The following is a 20352-nucleotide window of genomic DNA, read 5'->3' as shown; positions in this document are numbered from 1 at the left end:
GGTGGAGCAGATGTTGTTATTGATGAGAATTTGGCTCACTATTATTGTAATTTGTGATTTTTGAATAACCTCTACCAGATTGGGGTGTGCATTGTATTAATATATGGATGCAGGATCCCCCTTGGCTACCTTTTATAGATGCTCATATCTGTCTCACCTTCTCCGCTGGCCTTTGCAGTGTCAGCTTAGTGGCATCCACTATGTGAAAACTTACACAGAAAATGGTATACCGTGATGAGGTTGTTGGGTCAAAATACTGCATGACGTACTAAAGAACCCCATCTCTTCTTCCAGGTCTGCAACTCTTTCATCCAGTAGTTGGCTATTTCTAAGGTGATAGCTCCCATAGTGATGCATTTCTCTTCCATGGATCCTGGGCCTTGAGGCTGGTGGTGAGCTCCCCCTGTGTCCAATGTCATTCTGGTACACAAGCATCTGACAATTTCAGTTGTGTCTCAAAGAAAAAGCCTATACTATTGACTTTTGGCTTGGTAGCAAAAATGTAGCTGGTGGGAGAGGCTTTTTCGTGACCTGCTTAATGACAGGAGGAAAACTCTGGTGTGAAGCTTATGTGGTGGGGGAGGGTAACTGGTCCAAACAACAATAAAAGTCCTTTGTTTGGATAACGAGAACAGATTACAGACTAAATATATCTGCAGCTGAGCTTAAGAGATGGAAACCTCATCATGCATTGATCCAGTGAAGAAGGGTGTAACCTAGATAATTGCTGTAGACTATAATTAGAGAGGATAGTACAATTGGTCACACATCAAAGTTATATTCTTTGTATCTCATGCAGCAAATAATGCAGTACGACTAAATCAGCAAAAGCCAAAAATGTATAATGATATCAGTAGAATGCATAAGCACTATTATTCTGGTTCATATTGGAGGAGTCTTGGTCTTTGCCATCATCTGGTAAAATATTCAAAGCTTGCCTTGAAGATTCCATCCATGGGAAATAGCCTAAAAAACTTGCCTGCAGCATGTTCTTTGAAAAAACAAAATATGAGGCCTGTTTGAATTCTTTTGCTGGTGTCTAATACTGAAAGTGGGACGAATGCCCAGAATACACTCTATAGTTACGGGTCAATATTGACCACACATCGTGCAGGGATACATTTCATAACATCTACATGACTAAGAACTCCTACTAAAAGATGGACAGCTACTGAGGCTGCCATTTACTTCGAAAAATCTTTAAAGAATATAAAGTGACAAGTGCTACTTTGATCAAGGATTCCTACACCATAGGGATATAGGAGCATTGGAAGGTTTGCCCAATCTGAGAAAGAGGGATCATCCATGCAATAAAATGGATATTTGATGAGCCCTGAAGAAGTCCTTAAATAGGACGAAACGCGTTGGCTACCTGCAAAGCAAAGATAATTAAATTCAAAGAATAAAGCACTGTGAACAATTTCACTTGGTGGAACTGATTCTATGTCAGGACCGGAGGCTTCGGATTATGCTATCTCTCTTCGCTTTATTAGTAATAACAAACACACAGCAGCCAGAGAGATTCGTAAATATCAGTGTAAAAACCATAAGAAAACTACAACTCCCTACAACCAGGGATAAGCAGAGTAAATTAGTCCATCAACTATTTCCACGACATCATGTAAAGTCCTCTGTCAGCTCTCATTCCTCCTCTTTCTTCGCTGCTGCGAAGCCAGTTAAGTGCTCATGCTCTTTTTTCATTGCTTTTGCGCTTTGTACATGTTCTTTTGGATAATCTGCATATTGCTTTCTATTGCGAGTGTTTGTATTTCTCTGTTCTTTATTACAGAGTCCCTACCGTCCGCGGGAACGTTCTCGCTCCTCACGCGGCCGGCTTCCCTGCTGTTGCGGCTTCATCGTATGCCGCTAGGGGCGCTCGACCGCCTTGTGACACTCGCGTCGCGTCTCCTCAGATGAGGAGCGCTCCGCGAGTCCAACGGACGAAAGAGCCTGCCCCTGCTGCCTCTCCTTCAACGTCCGCATCGCGGACTGTATTTTTCCCCTCCAAAGTTTAAACGCCCCGCTGGGGTCTGTATTGCGGTTCGATCCGCGGTGAACGCGCTGACATATAACAGCGTTGTACGCACTCTTCAAAACACCACGCATCTCGCGGGTGGTGTTAGCTTAATTTGGGCATGTTATCCGATTTGTGGACATACTAATAAGTGATTTTTCAACGCGTTTGGAAGGCAGCTGCCCTGTCAGGTGAATCCTGAGGGCGTATACGCGTTGAGGGCCTGGTGCAGCCCCATTGTATCCCTCTGGGCTACCCTAATTGCGGCCTCAGGCCTGATAAAATTTATACCACCTGCTGATTGTGTGACCTCCTTGTCCTTCACTAAGAAGTACTTACCTTTGCTAAAGATATGGCTGGTCAATCCGAATATTATGAGGAGGAAGTCCAGGAATACTTACCTTTAAGCGATGATTTCTTTGACGCAGTTGATGACTCAATATATCGAGTAGTTAATGAGGTAGTGGGTCCGATGGAGCAACGTCTCTCGGATAGAATTGTGCAGGAATGCAACCGATTGGCGACGGCTCGCGGCAGCGCGACGCCGGCCCCAGGGGACCTCACTGAGGCGGTTCCTCCTCCCCCCAAAAAACAGCGTCCCGACGGTGTGGATGCAGACGCCTTTGCGCGCCTTAAGACGGCGTTTTTAGCGAAGACGTCCCCATGCGCTCCCCTCCCAGCGGGTGATCAACCTCAAGATATGCCAGATCCCCCATCCCCGGCGACTGATAATGATACCCAGGGTGATACCGATGATGACGCGGGTTCTTCCCGTCCTTGGCGCCCGACCCCGGCGACCGCTTCTGAGGCGCCGGAGGAGGATGCTGATAAGCTGAACCCAGATGATATAATGCATCCCCGGTCTTCCGCTTGGGTCCCAGGGGATAAGGTCATTAGATTCCTGGCCAACCGTCTGCGTAAGCCTCTGGAGAAGGAAGCGCGGAGTTGTTTGAGAGCGGAATGCCCGCGTCCCTCCTTGCCGGACAAAATCGCGCTTACTCCGGAACTGGACTCTAAAATGGCCACCTTCTTGGCGAAATTTGTAAAAGATCCCCGTAAAGGCATTGATAGATCTTGGCGGTCCTGTCAAGATAAACTCCTCGATACCGTCGGTCCAATGGCAAAAATATTAGACATGGCGGAGGAGGCTAAGGTGACTGGTTCAACGATTTCTCCTGAGGTGTTATCTAATTGGGCCCAACGGGCCATTATTTTTATGGGAAACGCAAATTGCGCTCTTTCAACGGAGCGTCGTCGCTCCTTGTTGATTAAATTGGACCCCAAACTTGGAGATTTGGCTTCTTCTGAGGCCGGGGCAGTTGCGCAGGGGGGCCTTTTTGGCGAGCCCTTTGTGAAGGAATTGGGGAAGTTTGTGTCTACTTTTACTTCCTTAGACAAGGCCCAGTCTGGTATTAAGAAAGTGTTTACCCAGCGGGTTTTCCGTGGGGCCGGCCGAGGCAGGGGCCGCTCGTCCGGCCGTGGGTTCCAGCAAAACCCTCATAGGGGACAAGGCTCTGGTCGTGGTCAATACAATTCCACCGCAAATTACACCAACTTCTATCCAACGCGAGGACAGCGTTTCAGAGGCCGTTGAGGCTACAAGTCCAACTCTGGAGGCGGGAGCTCTAGCGGTAAGTGTCCTTCCCGCATGTCACATACGGTTAGGGGGGCGACTGGCATGCTTCAGAGAGGCTTGGGCGGCGTTAACGTCCAATGCATGGGTCCTTCAGACAATTCAGGGCTTTCATGTAGAATTTCTGGACAATCCCCGCCAGGTGGCGCGGCCAACTCCATTACAATTCAGCCTTCAGGACGCACGGTTGATCGACGAAGAGGTCGCCGACTTGCTTCGCAAAGGCGCCATTTGTCGCACATCTCTGCATCCTCATGGTTTCCTCAGCAATATTTTCCTCGTGGACAAAGCCGACGGAGGTCGTCGTCCGGTAATCAATCTCAAGGAATTCAACACGTGGTTAGTGTATCGCCATTTCAAAATGGAGGGAATTCATCTCTTGCGCGATCTCCTGCACCCTTCCGATTGGTTGGCGCGTTTGGATTTAAAAGACGCCTACCTCGTGATTCCGGTGCACCCGCCCCACAGACGATTCCTACAGTTTTGTTGGGGGGGTCTGATATACGAATTCACGGCCCTTCCGTTCGGGCTTTCCTCGGCACCATGGTGTTTCACCAAGGTGCTTCATCCCGCGGTAGAGTTTCTCCGGGCACGGGGTATACGCATGATCGTCTATCTGGACGACCTTCTTCTAATGGCTCAGTCTCCTCAACACTTGTTGGTGCAACTCCAGCAAACTGTTTCTCTTCTGCAGAACCTAGGGTTCGTTATCAACACGGCAAAATCAGTACTTCAGCCTTCGCAGTCAGTTACCTTCCTGGGCTTTATGGTAGACTCCGTTCAGGCGACGCTGAGCCTTCCCTCTCGGAAGATGGCAAAAATTTGTCACAAATTACTCCAGACGGTATCCAGGCCCTCCATTTCCCTCCATCACTTGGCCAGGATTGTGGGCCTCCTGTCGTCCTCGATTCAGGCGATTTTCCCGGGCCCATTAGACTATCAGGCATTGCAACGATTAAAGGCCTACCACCTCAGACGGGGTCGGTCGTACGATCACGTAGTACCACTTTCGGCAGAAGCCAAAGAGGAAGTTCAGTGGTGGCTCACTCATATGGAGGCATGGAACGGTTGAGCGATTTTTGGCTCCGTTCCAGACTTGGTCATCGAGTCCGACGCCAGCAAACTGGGTTGGGGTGCTCGATGCGGGGATTTCTCCACCGGAGGTGTTTGGTCAGCAGACGAGCGGGTCTTTCACATCAATTGCTTGGAACTGTTGGCCGGTTCTTTCGCAGTGCGCTGCTGGACCAAGGACAGGATGCAATCTTGTGTCCTCCTGAAGATGGACAACATCTCTGCGGTCCGTTACGTCAATCGGTTGGGAGGGCCCAGTTCTCGGGCTTTGGCCAACCTAGCGAAAGACTTTTGGGGCTACTGCCTAGACCATCATATATCGGTGACAGCGGAGTATCTCCCGGGCCAACACAATCAGGTAGCAGACTGGCACTCTCGTCATCTCTACGACTCCAGCTTATGGAAGCTGGACCTTCCGGTCTTCCTATGGTTGAACAATCGCTGGGGTCCCTTCTCAGCGGACCTTTTTGCCTCCCGTTTGGACAACCAAGTGCCCAGATTCTTCAGTTGGAGACCGGATCCGATGGCTCTTGCCACGGATGCCTTTCTCCAAGACTGGAGGGCGGAAAACGGATATGCGTTTCCGCCATTCTCCATGATAATGAGAACAACAGCCCAGATCCGACGACAGTACGCAGAGCTGACCCTGATAACCCCCTATGGAGGTCTCAAGTTTGGTTTCCAGTTCTTCTGGAACTTTCCTGGGATTCTCCTATCCTACTCCCCCTGTATCCTCAACTTCTTCGGAACCCAGAAGGGAACCTTCATCCCCTGATTACTCAGGAGACGCTCAGACTCATGGCGTGGCGTCTTTCAGGCGAAGATGGTCGCTGCCGGGACTTTCGGGACAGGCTGGGGCCCTCCTGTCAAAGGCATGGGCAGACAGCACCACGAAACATTATAAATCCGCGTGGTCACGATGGGTTCGTTGGTGTCTTCGATGGGATCTGGATTCCGTGGTCGCAGGAATCGTTCCCCTCTTGAATTTTTTCGCCGATTTGGCGTCGGACGGTTTGGCATATTGCTCCATTAATGCTATCAGATCGGCGATTTCTGCCGGTCATGAACCTCTAGACGGAGCGCCTGTTGGGGAACATCCGATGGTTTGCAGACTTTTAAGGGGCGTGCGCTTATCGTTACCCCCAGAACCTCGTTACTCCGTTCTTTGGGACGTCAACAGAGTCTTGAATCTGTTTCTTTCCTGGCAATCTAATTGATACCTTTCTCTGAAAGAATTGTCTTCCAAGCTTGCTATGCTTCTATGCTTGGTCTCCTGCAGACGGGTTTCCGATGTTCGCGCATTAGACGTCTCGGCGCGGGTTTTCTCCCCGGAAGGGGTTGTTTTTACGATTGGACGCAGAACCAAGTCGCATTCACGTACAATAACGTACCCGGCTTTTTGGGACTCCCCCAAACTATGTGTGGTAGATTGTTTAAAGTCATATGAAGATTTAACGCAGGAACTCCGCCCGCCGGGCGAGCGACAACTCTTGATAGCTCTCAAGAAACCACACAAAGCAGTCTCTTCTCCCACCATTGCCAGGTGGGTGCGATGGGTTATGCAAGAGGCTGGCATTGACACAAAACTATTTGGTGCCCATTCTGCCAGAGGTGCTATGGCCTCGAAGGCTTTCACGCTAGGTGCGCGTTTGGAGGATTTAATGCGAGCAGCGGACTGGTCGTCCGACTCCACCTTCAAGAGGTTTTATTTTAAGCCGGTTCTTAATGTTGCACAATTAGTGGTAAGTAAGCTTTGAACTAGCATAATCCGAAGCCTCCGGTCCTGACATAGAATCGGAATTTGCCTAGTAACATGACGGTAAGTTCCAATTCTATTAAGGACACGGAGGCGAGGATTATCCCGCCCGGGGCACCTTTGGTGCGAACCCCCCCGTATGGCAGTAAGTACTTATTTTCTCGACCTTGATTGGCGGGACATGCTTGTTTCGTTTGATGTGTTTTTCTACTGTGACCTTGCGTAATATGCACGGTTTGGTTCGCACGGTTCTCACCTCCCTGCTTGGTTTCTTTTAGGCAATGATGGATCCAAGCAAGACCAATAAGGAAATGGCGTGACTTGCGCGAAGAAAGAGGAGGAATGAGAGCTGACAGAGGACTTTACATGATGTCGTGGAAATAGTTGATGGACTAATTTACTCTGCTTATCCCTGGTTGTAGGGAGTTGTAGTTTTTTTATGGTTTTTACACTGATATTTACAAATCTCTCTGGCTGCTGTGTGTTTGTTATTACTAATAAAGCGAAGAGAGATAGCATAATCCTCGCCTCCGTGTCCTTAATAGAATTGGAACTTACCGTCATGTTACTAGGCAAATTCCGATTCTTTGCTTTTTATGTGTGCTGATCAAAATTCAACTCCGCAGTCCTTTTGGTTGATTTTAACAATTGGCTGAAATCCATGAAGAATGCAAAGTTTGATTTTCAGTAGGCTTTGAAGCCAGGTAGCAAGCTCTATTTATCAAAGACTCTGGCTTAACATGCTGCCTCAGTTTCAGAAATAACAATTGCTCATTCTTATCCCAGGTGGAAATAAATTAAAGCAGTCCTTAGTGACAGTCAAGTTACAAAATGAAAGCTAACCCCTGGATTTCAAACAGTTGTATGCTCAAATACCAACCTATCCCTACTTTTCGCCATCGCAACACCATGGCTCTCCCTCCAGAAGGTACACAAATGGGTGAATCAGCTTACAATTTGTATAGAGAGCAGCTGTTACAGGGTGGATGATCCTTAGGTCAGCAAACACTTGCTATGCACTTAATGAGAATACCAATTTGTAGTAGCCACCCACCCAAACACAAACATCACCAGTGTTGTGTGCCTTACAGTAGGCACATAAAGGTGTGTCCTATTCCTGATGTGTGGCCACAGTTTGAGAGGGACATAATTCTAAACAGTTACAGAGACAAATAGTTACTCTCTGAAGCTCCCTTGAGGACGCACCAGAAGCCTGGATGTGGGCTTCTGTTATAATTATCATGTTCTTGTACTTTAAACTTTCAGCATTTTTTGAATTTTATGGATATTGGTTATTGAAATGTAAAAGTGCAGTGTGTTAATCAAGTCTGCCTGAATGTATTCATATTATTTTGTGTGAATATAATTCTTTGTTCTTAAAGTTGTTTTAAACAATGAGTAAGGTTTCATGGATGGTGATAATTTTTCTTCTTTCTTATTTGTCTTTTTTTTAAAGCATGATTCCACAAAATATAAATAGGTGAAAGAGTGCCAATGCATTTTCTGCTAATTGTTTATTTTAAAAGATTCAATAATGATTTCTGGTTGGCTAAGGCTTGCGCCAAAGCCAGGCAGAAACCACCACTCTAAGTCAGGGCTGGGGAGTTACACGCCAAAGATAACCCCTGCTCACCCCCTTGGTAGCTTGGCACGAGCAGTCAGGCTTATCCCGGAGGCAATGTGTAAAGCGTTTGAGCGCGCACACATCCACAACACCCTAGGCACACCACAAAAGAAACTCCACACAAGGTTATATATAAAAAATAGCCTTTGTATTATAATAAACACATTAGATGATAATCACATAATTTACACTGTGCCAACAGGCACTGGGCAGAATTTTACAGGGGACTATTTACACAAGACAGGGCCAAAAGGACCACTGTCAGAATTAGCACAAATCACCAATTGTAAATGTAGAACATATACCAACTGTAACACAAATTATCACAGTAGAGCACAACCAGTAACTACTGGCACAATAATGACCTCAGCATTATCATAATAGAATCAGGTACAAAACCTATCCTGTATACATCCCAGGGGCATAAACACATTATGCAATCTCTCACAGGTCTAACGCATTAGACCCTACCTCCTAAGTATAATTACACTAGGGGCGTATATCGCACAGGGAAGTATTATCTCCCTAACATAAACCTGAATAGGTAAAACAACCTCCTATGCAGAAATCATATCTAGAGGTATAAAACACAGGGTGCGCAAAACATACTACACACAGTACATTTCCTAACACCCAACGCATTAGTATATAAATCACCATAACACCTAAATCACATTAGGGTCCAGGTCGCACCAGAACCTAAACGTAGCAGCTGCCCACTACCTGCTGGGCAGCTGGGGACAAGAACAGGGCCTAAACGCTGCAGCTGGCACTAAGTGCTGCGCAGCTGGGGAAGTCAAATGAGGCATGGGCTCTCAATGGCCCTTGAAATGATGTCAAAACGTGGGAGCCACCTAGGTTCTAAAAACATGTCCCCCAGTACTGTGGAGCCACACGGGGCTCCTGAAATTACTACGCGCCAAACGTTGGAGCCATCTAGGCTCTAAGAACAAACTTGCCCATGTGTTGGAGTGACTCAGGGCTCTGAAATAACTAACAAACTTGCCCTGAACATTACTGCTGACCCCTGCAAAGTGGGGCAGCTGGAGAGCACTGGTCGATATGGGGCAGCACGGGCCATCAGGACCCCCACAGGGGCCCTTTAAACAAGGTTGGCCAAACGGGTGAGCCACCTAGGCTCTACAAACAAAGACATGCCCCCCTTGTTGGAGCCACCTTGGCTCTGAACCAACATGGCCCATGTTGGAGCCTTCAGGGCTCTGACAACCAATACGCCCCCCTTGTTGGAGCGGCCCGCTATCAGACGGGGCCGCTCTGATTCTGTGCCTCCACTAGGCACTACACCAACGAAAACCTGGAGCCCCACTCACCGGCTGTGGGCAGGACTCCTCCGATCGCCTCTAGCTTCACCCGGGCCCCCTCCTGGGACCCGGGGCTTCAGGGGCGCATGCAGGGCTCCCACTGGCACACGGGAGCCCTGCCTTAGCGGACGCTGCCTCCCCACTTCACCCGGGCCCCCTCCTGGGACCCGGGACTCTCGGAACATGCGCAGGGCTCTCTCAACTAATAGGAGACCCGCGAGGCCTCACAGTCTTCCGGGCCGCCTTCTCTCGTCGGGGGAAATGACGCCCGCGAGGCCCCGCCCCTGCCTAGGCAGACGTGCCTGGCTTCCGGTTTTTGCACGGGGAGCAGCGGTGATTTTCAAGACAGGCAAATCGGGGGGTGGGCACCCGCAACGTATAAGAAATAAATGGGGTGGGCACCCGCAACGTAAATAAAGAAATTAGGAAGGCGGCCATGACGCGGGGTGGGCACCCGCGATTCCAAAGGAAAGTATAATCGGACAACGAGGGGTAGGCTCCCTCCGAATTAAAACCCACAAGCGGGGTGGGCTCCCGCAACCACGATCAATCAGCGGGGTGGGCTCCCGCTCGGCAGCCATTACGGGGGAATCCCTACGCTGGGGATTCCCTCTGGGGACAAAGACGGCAGCTGAGCGCTGCAGAGAATGCACGCTCCTCTTCCTGGCAAAATAAAGATAACACGCTCCCAGTGCGCTAGAAGGCTGTATCAAGGCTTGGCAAAATCAGAGGGAGAAAGCAACAGGTCCAGGAAGTCAATCAGGCATCCAAGGGCTGGGCAGGGCCCAGGGAGGCAAGCCTTCCCCTGGGCCCCAGCAGCAGCACACCCCTGGTCAATTCGAGTCCAAGAACAAGAACATTTTCATGGGGTCACAACCCCTCTTTTATACACAGAATCCTTTGTCTCCAAAGGTGCAGGGAAGGGGTGAACCAGATGCAACTGGTTCCTGAGCACTTTGTTTTGCTCAGCCCCTCTCCCTATTCACAGGACAGGCCAGGGACATCGGACACACCACAGGGGGTGGAGCCAGCATTGTGTAGGGAAAGCCCAGCCCTATTCAGGTCCCAGGTGTACTCCTCCCTACCATCAACATGCAGTTCTCTCCACTCACCACCGGGGCAGACCCATCCTGACTCCTGGAGACAGACACACCAGCCAATCGCAAGCCAGACAGTCACTGCACATTTATTATACAGACAGGCCAGCTTCTAGAAGTGGCACTTCTACACAAGACACCGTAACGCCGCACACATCATTGCACAGCATTCACTCTCACGAGTTCGCACATACCAAACTCGACCCTGCACTCCTCTCACATCAGGACTTAACACGGTCACTCAGATCCCCCATGCATTCCTATGGGAGGGCAGGTCAGTCTCACTAAAACATACACAGAGCGTACACACTTTCCACTGGGACACAGTGTGAAAGCGCCTAGAGGCCTAAAACCACTAGTACAACATAGGAAAAAGGCTAAGATAATGCAAAAAGTTCTAGGGGTGAACTTGCCAGAAGGGCCAAGTCCAACAGTGATCTGATACGTTATATGAACTAAGAACAGAGGGCCTAATTTATGGCATTTTGGCATAGGGAAGTGCAGCACGGCACCTTGCTGTTCTTCCCTACGTCAAACTGAAAGGGCAGAAATGAGCTGTATTTAAGCAATAGAGTGCATTCCTGCCCTTTCTGCCTGTGCTTGTGCTGTTTCAGCAGCCTAGGATCAATGTAGGCTCCTTTGCACCATGGTGCCTCCATTGCAAGCAGGATTGTCTTTTTGAAAGAGGAAGCACCTTCCTGCACAAAACAGCCCTTTTCCTCTTGCATGTGTACTGTAAAATGGAGCCACACGCAAAGAGGAAAAAGCGAGAAATTAACATATTTCTCCTCGTTGTGCCTCATGTCAGGAGGTGTATGGATTTGGCACTTCCCCAGGCTGGGGCTGAGTCAAATTCCATGGGCTTTATGCTGATGTAGAGATCTGCAATGCATCGCCTTACTCATGATTTATTAGGCCACTTAAAGTCACGCAGGATGGCTTTGCTCGGCTTCATAAATCTTTATGAGAGCCCTACATCATGCATGTACCTCTTTACGTGGTGTGAAAGTGACACAGGACTCTCATAAATAAGCCCCAGAGTCTGCAGAATTTGGAGGGAACTTTGCACCAGAGGCTCAAGACAGAGGCCATACATAATGAGATCACCTTACCTTGCTGAAGGCTATTGGGAGGCACATTCAGCCTTTGCTCGGTGGGCTTATCAACCTACCTGTCACACAGACGGGAACATCTATTTTAATGAACCCTGAATCTATTGTTCAGACGAGGCATGCTTGTGAACCATCTTTGAAACTTAAATTGGGCCCTTTCGATGGTACTTAAATAGTTTAGTAACCGAAAGAGAAAAGGGTGGGATTGTAAATATTATACACAGAAAACATTATAATTTTGCAAATATGTTGCAATATTAGTTGCTATTAACACTTAGTAAATGTCATTGCCACTATCTTGTTGATTTTTATATTAATTATTATTCATATTGTATGCACTAGGATAGGGTTTTGATTTAAAAAAAATCATTAAACTGTGCCCATGGTTTCCTGGTATTCTTGAGTGCTATTTTCTTAACCCCTTCAGTGCCCATGATGAGATAGTCTCGTCATGAACCCCGCCCGCTAATGCAACGGCCGGCACAAGGCGGGGAAAGGGCGGGGCACTGAAGTGGTTAATGAAGGAGGGTTTGAATGCTATTTATTATTCCTGTGATGTTTCGTAAGTTTGATTACCTAAAAGGGAGTTCACTCAAATAGTACTCTGTGGCTTGTGGGGAGGTTGCAGTCCAACTGGGTTTCTGTCTTAGTTTGACACATTGAGAATGTCCTTAGTGTCAGTAGCTCTAAGAAACATTTTGCTGTACCATATTGTGGAAAAGTAATCCAGAAAACGTATCATTTCTCCTTACTCTCCTATCCTTAGATTTACAGTGAAGTCTAATTTGGGCTTCAAGATCAACACTCAGGCCTGATTCTGAAATGTGTCAGGCATGCAGCAGACCACACAAAGATGCTGAACTGCATTTCATGACAGGGAGAGAGCCCCTAAGCACTCTTACGATTCATCAGTGATGTCATTTGAGATGTCATCAGTGATGTCATCAGTGGTGTCACTGACTATGTCATGAGTGATGTAATATGTGACGTCATCAGCAGCGCATTGCGGGGGCGCAAGTTATAGTTAGCTCAACTAACTATAACAGGCGAATTTCTCTGGTTTTATATAAGTCAAATGTCCAACTAACTATAACATCCCTGAAACCTATGTTGTTTCTGTGAATTTCTAAGGTTTTTTAAAAATGCTAATTCCCAACTATAACGTCCCTGAAACCTATGGTTTTTTCAGTGAATTTCTAAGGTTTTTTTAAATGTTAATTCCTAACTATAACGTCCCTGAAACCTATGGTTTTTTCAGTGAATTTCTAAGGTTTAACTTTTCAACTACATAAAATAAACTGCAAAAGTACTATGTAATGTAATACATTTCACAAATTACAATGAGTTTTTAAATAACACAAATCAATTTAACATTCAATTGTTCTCCATTTTTTTACTGTCATCAGCTACTACTTAACTTCACTATTCACAGTGATGCCAGTGTGGTTTCATCATAAACAGCAGGGGAAAAAAAAACCAATCAACTAGATTGTTAAAAAAAACAAAACCCTAATTCTCTCAAATATAATACAAAATCAACACAAATAACACATCCAATAGTACTTCAAATGTTCAAAGCTTACCTTTACTTCATAGATTGTCTGCAAATTTACCCAATACGCCAGATAATGTATCAAAAATGTTGCTTTGAAAGCATCCAGTATGAATTCCTTCGAGATCTTACGTAGGTTCTCTGCACATTTTCCCAATACGCCAGATAATGTATCAAAAATTTCACTTTGAAAGCATCCAGTATGAATTTCCTAAAGACCTATACACCTTCCCAATAAAACTGAATAGTGTATCTAAAATCTTTGTTTCAGAAAAATTAAGTATGAGTTGGGTAATTCATAATTCATAAGGCAATCTCGGTTTCATTTCCAAGTGTGTATCATTACAGTGACTCCAACCATTATTACACTTTAAATAAACTTTATAATGTCAACTTGTAGTAGAACTTCCTGCATGGAAAACAATAGCAACTGCTTCAAAAGTTCTTCCAGAAATAGATACTTGATTAGCAACAAAAATGTAAATTTTGGTTTCCACTTTTCTTCCATTTGGTCGACAGCATTGCAGCATTATAATCAAATATTTTCCATATCTTTGTAGGCATAATGCAGATAGCATTCTTGATTTACAATGAGAACACATCATCTCATGATCAGCTTCTTTTACTAATTTTGCAAATGGAACAGATTTGCAGTCAGGTATTGTTAAAATTAAAAATCATTCTCTGTCAACCATAGTGCGTGAAGTTAACGAACACTCTTCACATTTATGTTCCCATTTGTTACTGAGTCCAAATAAACTCTCAATCTGAATTCCTTCATCTTCCTGTACTCCAAGCATAACCATCAGAAATTCTTATGCATCTTGCTGTATATTAGCACTGAACGTTAAAGATCCAGTACATGTATCCAACAGTTGTGAATACCAGAAGCAGAATGAATCTTACTTCTATCAGTTCACAATTCTTGAAATAAAGTGTAGAGTGCAGAACATAAAGTTTTTTCCTGACTTTCCATAATTTCACCACAAACATCTTCAAGATAAAATATAACATTTAGAATGACATTACCATAGCAGTTGACACCAGAAGCATTTTCTAATTGGTATCCAACAACATCATCACTTGTTTGTATTTTCTGCTTCTTTACATCTTTTCTTTTCTGTTGATTTTCTTTCTGCTTTTCAACCATAGTTAACTCTTCAACATATTTGCGTTTTGAACACACAACACGTTTCTCAAAAATAGGATATTCACCTAAATGGGGAGCATAAAGCCTTCTCAAACGATTATATTCTCTTACACAATTAACATCAGCACTAACCTTGTTCTCATCAAAATCAATTAAATACAAACCAGACAACGTTCTAACTCGAGGTAATGCAACATATACCATTCCCTCTTTAAACACAGTTTTTCCAACATTTACCAAAGCATTATCTACACTTAAACCTTGTGATTTGTAAAAAGTTATTGCATATGCTAAACAGAAGGGAAACTGTTTTCTACGAATATACAAGTCTTTTACAAGCAAAAAACGTGTGGCAGAACGTCCAATCTGTCATACCTCTGCAATCTGATCAAATTTAACTTTCAAAAATTCAATTCCATTTTTATTTTGATATTTCACCAAATCAACAACTTTCCCCATTGCTCCATTCAATAAACCTTCTTCTACATTCAGATTACGCTTCAAAATTACCCGACAGTTTAAACATACATCTAAAAAAAATTCTAAGCCAGCAGTTTTTGATACAGACTTTTCCAAAGAATCCAATTTAGTCTGTAGTTTTTCTGAAAGAACAATTGTTATTCCTTGATGCTCTATTTTATCAATAGCTTAAATGTGAACTATTTCTTGATTTTCCAATTTCATAAGCTCTCCATTAAATGTATAACACTCTTCCACTGTAGGCATTAAGCAAACTATACACTTTTTTCTTTCATTTTCTTGTACATTACTTCTGCTGGTGTGTTTTCATTTGTAAACAAGTTCTTTAGTAGACCACTTTGAAAAGCCTCTTTAACATGTTTGCTTTGAGCACCAATTCTTACATCTTTTAGAATATTTGCATAATCTTCATCTCTTGCTCATCGCATATTCTGAGTGAGTTCTTTATATTCAAAATTTAACCACAGAATCACATTTCCAATACTTCCCAGAGATTTCTTTCTGTCTTCATGTAGAAGAGTTTTAAACACTGGTTCTCCTTTTACAGGTGTTAGTTGTAGCAGATCTCCAAATACAATTAAATGTTTTCCCCCAAAGAGAACGTTGTAATCCATTTTTAATACCTGTTGCATTCTTAAGTGTACAAAAGCAAGCATTACGCTTGAGACCATGCTCACCTCATCAATAATTAAAAGTTTCTTTTTCTTCAGCACTCTTGACACTTCATAAGAAGCTTCTCCAGACAACTTCTGATATTCTAATTTATTATCATGCTCTGCTGGTAACATCAATAATCTATGCAAAGTAACTCCTTTAACATTGTGTGCAGCTAATACAGTTGGAGCTGTTACCACACAACATAAATGTGAACCAGTAGTTTTTTGAAGATAACTGGTCATAACTTTAATTAAAAAACTTTTACCTGTCCCAGCTTGACCACTGATGTACATCAGAAGAGGTTTAAAAGATGAACACAGACATTTTTTTTTTTTATGCAACAAACCATGTTCTACCCGTTCTCTCACTTGCACATATATTTCTTTCTGTTCATCATTTACTTGTTCTTCTAACTTTTCCAGTGTTATATTCTCCTCATGTGCTTGTTGCATTGCAATTTCGACTTCATGCATAGCAATCACTGCTTCATTTTCCAGCATTGGTTGTCTAAGACGATCTTGACTACATGGACTACTACTTTGACTATCTTGAGAACTTTCATGAACTATTTCAGCTATAATAGTCTTTTCCTGTTCAACTTCCTCGTTCAACATTTTTAAATATGTAGGGAAAATTGGACATCGAATGCTATCTTTACAAGCATTAAAACAATCTTCGTAGCAGTCAAACTCTCCAAGTAATTCACTTTTGCTACGCCATGGTTTAAATACTTGCAGAAGTGCTAAATAGTAAAATTCTCGCTTATCTGGAGATTCACAACTAAGTTTCTTGTGGTTTATAAGATTACCATTTGCATGTTTTACTAAACAACCATGACATCCAACTACTGCAAACTTTCCTTCTTTTAAATTCTCTTTCACATTTCTTTTGAAGCTGTAATGTTGAAGTACTTCATACAGACATAGCTGTTCCAGATGTTCACTCCTTTTCGGTTAGTATGTATCCAACATATAAGTTTAAACAATGTCTGTACTATCTGGCCCATTTGCTGCTAAATGTTCAATTTCTCCCAATGATTTCAACACTCTATTTAGTTTGCAGGCAAGGCCTAAACATACCCAAATGATTCCTCATGACTTTGAATATAAACTTGAAAAACACAAGCGGTATGAACATTCATATGATCCAATTTCTCGGTGGGAAAGCATTTTCAAGCTAAAGCTGTACACTGTTTTGCTAAGACTATTTTCTTGTGCAATTTCTTCCCACATTTGTTTCATCTCTGTTTTTTCAGATTTTGTTATGTACGATGTAACATAACGTGCAACAGCAATTGAATTATCCGCAACATACTGGATGTCCATGTTCGCATTCCACATTTTTAAAATGACTGGATTGTAGTCATTAATATACTTTGACACTTCTGTTCTTTTTTAAGTTGTAGGTATTCTTTGGAGATTTACGAGTTACTGTGTGCCTCACAGAAGAAAAAAAAAATTTACTCTTCCTTTACAAATGACTGGACGGGGAAAACCAAACCGAAATTTGCTATAAAATTTTCCTTTAGACTTGTATTTTCTTCTGCAGTACTTTCCACATCGGTGACTTTGGAAACGTAAAACTTGCTGTCTCAAGCTTCTATCTCCTCCTTCTCTTGGAATCTCACATGTCACATACTGTTCGATGAAAGACAATACTGTTTCTTCAGAATCAGTTCCAAATTTAGGTGCATCCTTGACCCATAGTAGCATATGTATATGAGGTGCACCTCTTGCTTGGTACTCCTTTCTCCAAAAGAAATCGGTAACTTCTCCAAGAGATGGATTCTTTTTATTACAGATAAAATACATCATACCTTGAAACTTATGATTAAAATATCTGCACACATTTACAGGATCCAATGAACACAGTTCACCAGGAGTCTTTATTTCAACATTTTTTTATATGAGAATTCGCTTCTCTTAAAGACTCAAGCAAATCTTCCCATGCATACTCTGCACAGCTAAGTGTGACAAACCATGTTGGTGTACCTAAGTTCCGTAACATACACTTGAGTTCTCCATGACGACGATACCAATACTCATTTGTTCCAAGTTGACATGCCATCAAATTGATTAACTGTGCTTCTAAATTTTTATCTGTTTCTTGAACTTTCTCCACAAATTCTTTTGCAGAAAGAAGTGATTCATGAACTCCAGTTTTAAGTATATGATTCACTGCATACGATAGAGAAATCAGATCACTTTCAAACAAATGGTGAAATATGTATGGAATGCACTGTCGAAATCTAGGATCTTCAGAATATAATCTTGTTGACCGATATTCTGAAGCTGGAATCCGTACGGGTCAGTCATCATATCGTCTACCTTCTCCAGTAGGAAACAACTGTGGAAAACAACGAGCTTCCAAGCTTTTCTCCCATACAATCATTGGAGTTCCCTGTGCTTTTTTAATTTGAAATAACTCAATGCTACTTCCTATCACTTCTTATGAATACAAAGGACATATTGTATAATGTTCATAAATCTCTTCCGTCCTTGACTTGTCCACTTTCTCTATTTGACCACTTGAAATTTCAAAATCATCTTCTAAACGTATTACCTGTTCATCCACATTTACATTTTTGTAATAAATATTGTTCTCTATAACATATAAGGTAGCCTTTTCAACTTTATTAACATCCACAAATTATTGCCATATTTTCCGACTCCTTGTGGGTACACCATTTACTAAAATAACTACTGCCTCATCTTCCTCTTTCTCTCCTGCAATAGTTTCAATGATTTTCTTAAAATCCAAAGGTAAGTGCATCACTCTTCCTTTCAGCCCTCTTTGCAAGTCTGTTGGTGGCAGTTTACCTGTTTTAGGCTCCATCCGAATTATAGTTTGAAAAGGATGAACAGATTGAATTAGAACCGACTTATATGTATTCAATTTGGCCAGCTCCTGCGGAATAGCTTCTAACTCCAACTTATTAAGCACTGCTCTAGCAGGCATTTTGTTCTCTTCTAATTTGTTGTAACAATATTTACATATAAGCTGATCACTATCTAACTCAAATCGACCTTCAACAAACAAGTAAGTTGCAAATTCTTCCCACTTACCATTGTTCTCCTTTTCACTTTTCAAATACAAATCAACATTCCTACTTTTATAATGAGTACGTCGACAACAAACACAAACATAGTTTGGTATTTTAGAGCACACTACATTAAACTTTCCAATTTCTTCTTCAAACTGATCAGTGCTAATCGCTTTCTCATCTCCTCCAACATCTGTAATTGTCAAACTTTCACTGGCTATGAACTGCTCTTCTGAACCAAAATATCGCATTTCAATATCATCACACTTTTTTTGAACATCTGATAAAGAACCATATAAAAGACCTTCATTCAGTTCACTTAAACTTAATGCAGGACTTTTTACATAGTACAGTTTCCTTACAAAGTTCTGCATTTCTGAATGGTATACTGCTAACATCCTCAAATGATGTAAAACACTTTTACAAACTTTTCTTGTAAGACAAGCCAGAGAATGCCCATACTTCTCAGCATATTTTCTTACATTACATGGATCTAGTCCTTGTAACAACTTAATCTTCTGTTTTATACTTTTCTGAGTATATTCTCGTAGCTAATTTCGCATTTTATCAATGGATTCCTGTTGAATGCTACACATGCTACTACAACTCCACATATACACAGGAGCTAGTGGATGTTTCCCTTGCACTTCTACAGCTATTAACTCTTCTGCACTTTTACCAACCATTTCCTCCTTTGGAAGAGGAAAACCATCCTGAACTTTGTAGAAGTATGTCGCCAATGTCCACTAAAGATTTTACAAAAGTTGGTTCTGTTCCCAAGTCTTTTTTTTCTACTTTTGTCTTTCAATACTTTGGCTATTTTATCAAAAACTTTCAATCTCTTTAAAATCAAAACGAACAACTTCTGTTTCAAATTGAAAGCAGTATCCCCTATACTTTCAATACGCTGCTTCTCTTTGAATTGGAACATTCTTATTTTATATTTGCAGCATCTGTTTTCAATAAATTCTGAATCACTCTAGATCGAAAAAGTCTCTGACGAATTTCTTGAAATTGTTTTTGTCTCCGAGTACCAGATACTATTTCTTTATCATCTTTCCTTATGCTCGTATTTGAAATTAAACTCTGCTTCACCTTACTTGAAAAATTCTTCTTTTTGCTTTGTGTGATGTTTTTCTCATTAAATGTTCGTAATATTTTTTTCAAAAATTGTCTTTTGCTTTTACTCGAAAAAACAGTTTCTCTACTACTCGCATTTTTTTCTACTTCAAGATCTTTCCTTTTCGTCAAATATATATTTTTCTTCTCCTTTCTTTTTTTTCCCTTCTTCTAGGCATTTCCAAATTTCAATGCAAACGAAATAATTTTCTGAAAAGCAAAAAATAGATTCAATTATTTTTCACATTTCTTCTCTATGTTAAAATAATACCATACAATTGCAAAACTTTCACTAACAACATCCAGACCCAGTGCTGCAACGTGATGGAGCACGACAGATGAGCACTAGGATGACAAGTAGTGCCATAGAACATACAGCAAGTATTTATTTAATTATTTACATACTCCTTCATAATTTATAGATAACTGCACTAGCGCATACTTTTCACCTCTCCGCCACACCCCACCACCCCACACCACTTTCTCTGCAACCCACTGCACACAACTTTTTAAATAGAATTTTTAAAAATTGTAATCTATGTACTTATGATATTATCAACCAAACAGCACACAGACAAATTTCCATTATTACCTAACACTTTTATCAACAACTTCGCAAACATAACACTGCACCCAGGGCTTTAACTGGAGGGGGGTCTGTGGGGATGTGACCACCAGCACTTTATTTTTGGGAGCCTCAAAACGTGTCTTTATAGGGCTCT

This window comes from Triturus cristatus, chromosome 2_1 (genome assembly GCF_964204655.1).
Source record: "Triturus cristatus chromosome 2_1, aTriCri1.1, whole genome shotgun sequence".
Lineage (NCBI taxonomy): Eukaryota > Metazoa > Chordata > Amphibia > Caudata > Salamandridae > Triturus > Triturus cristatus.
Note: the sequence above shows the minus strand (reverse complement) of the source record.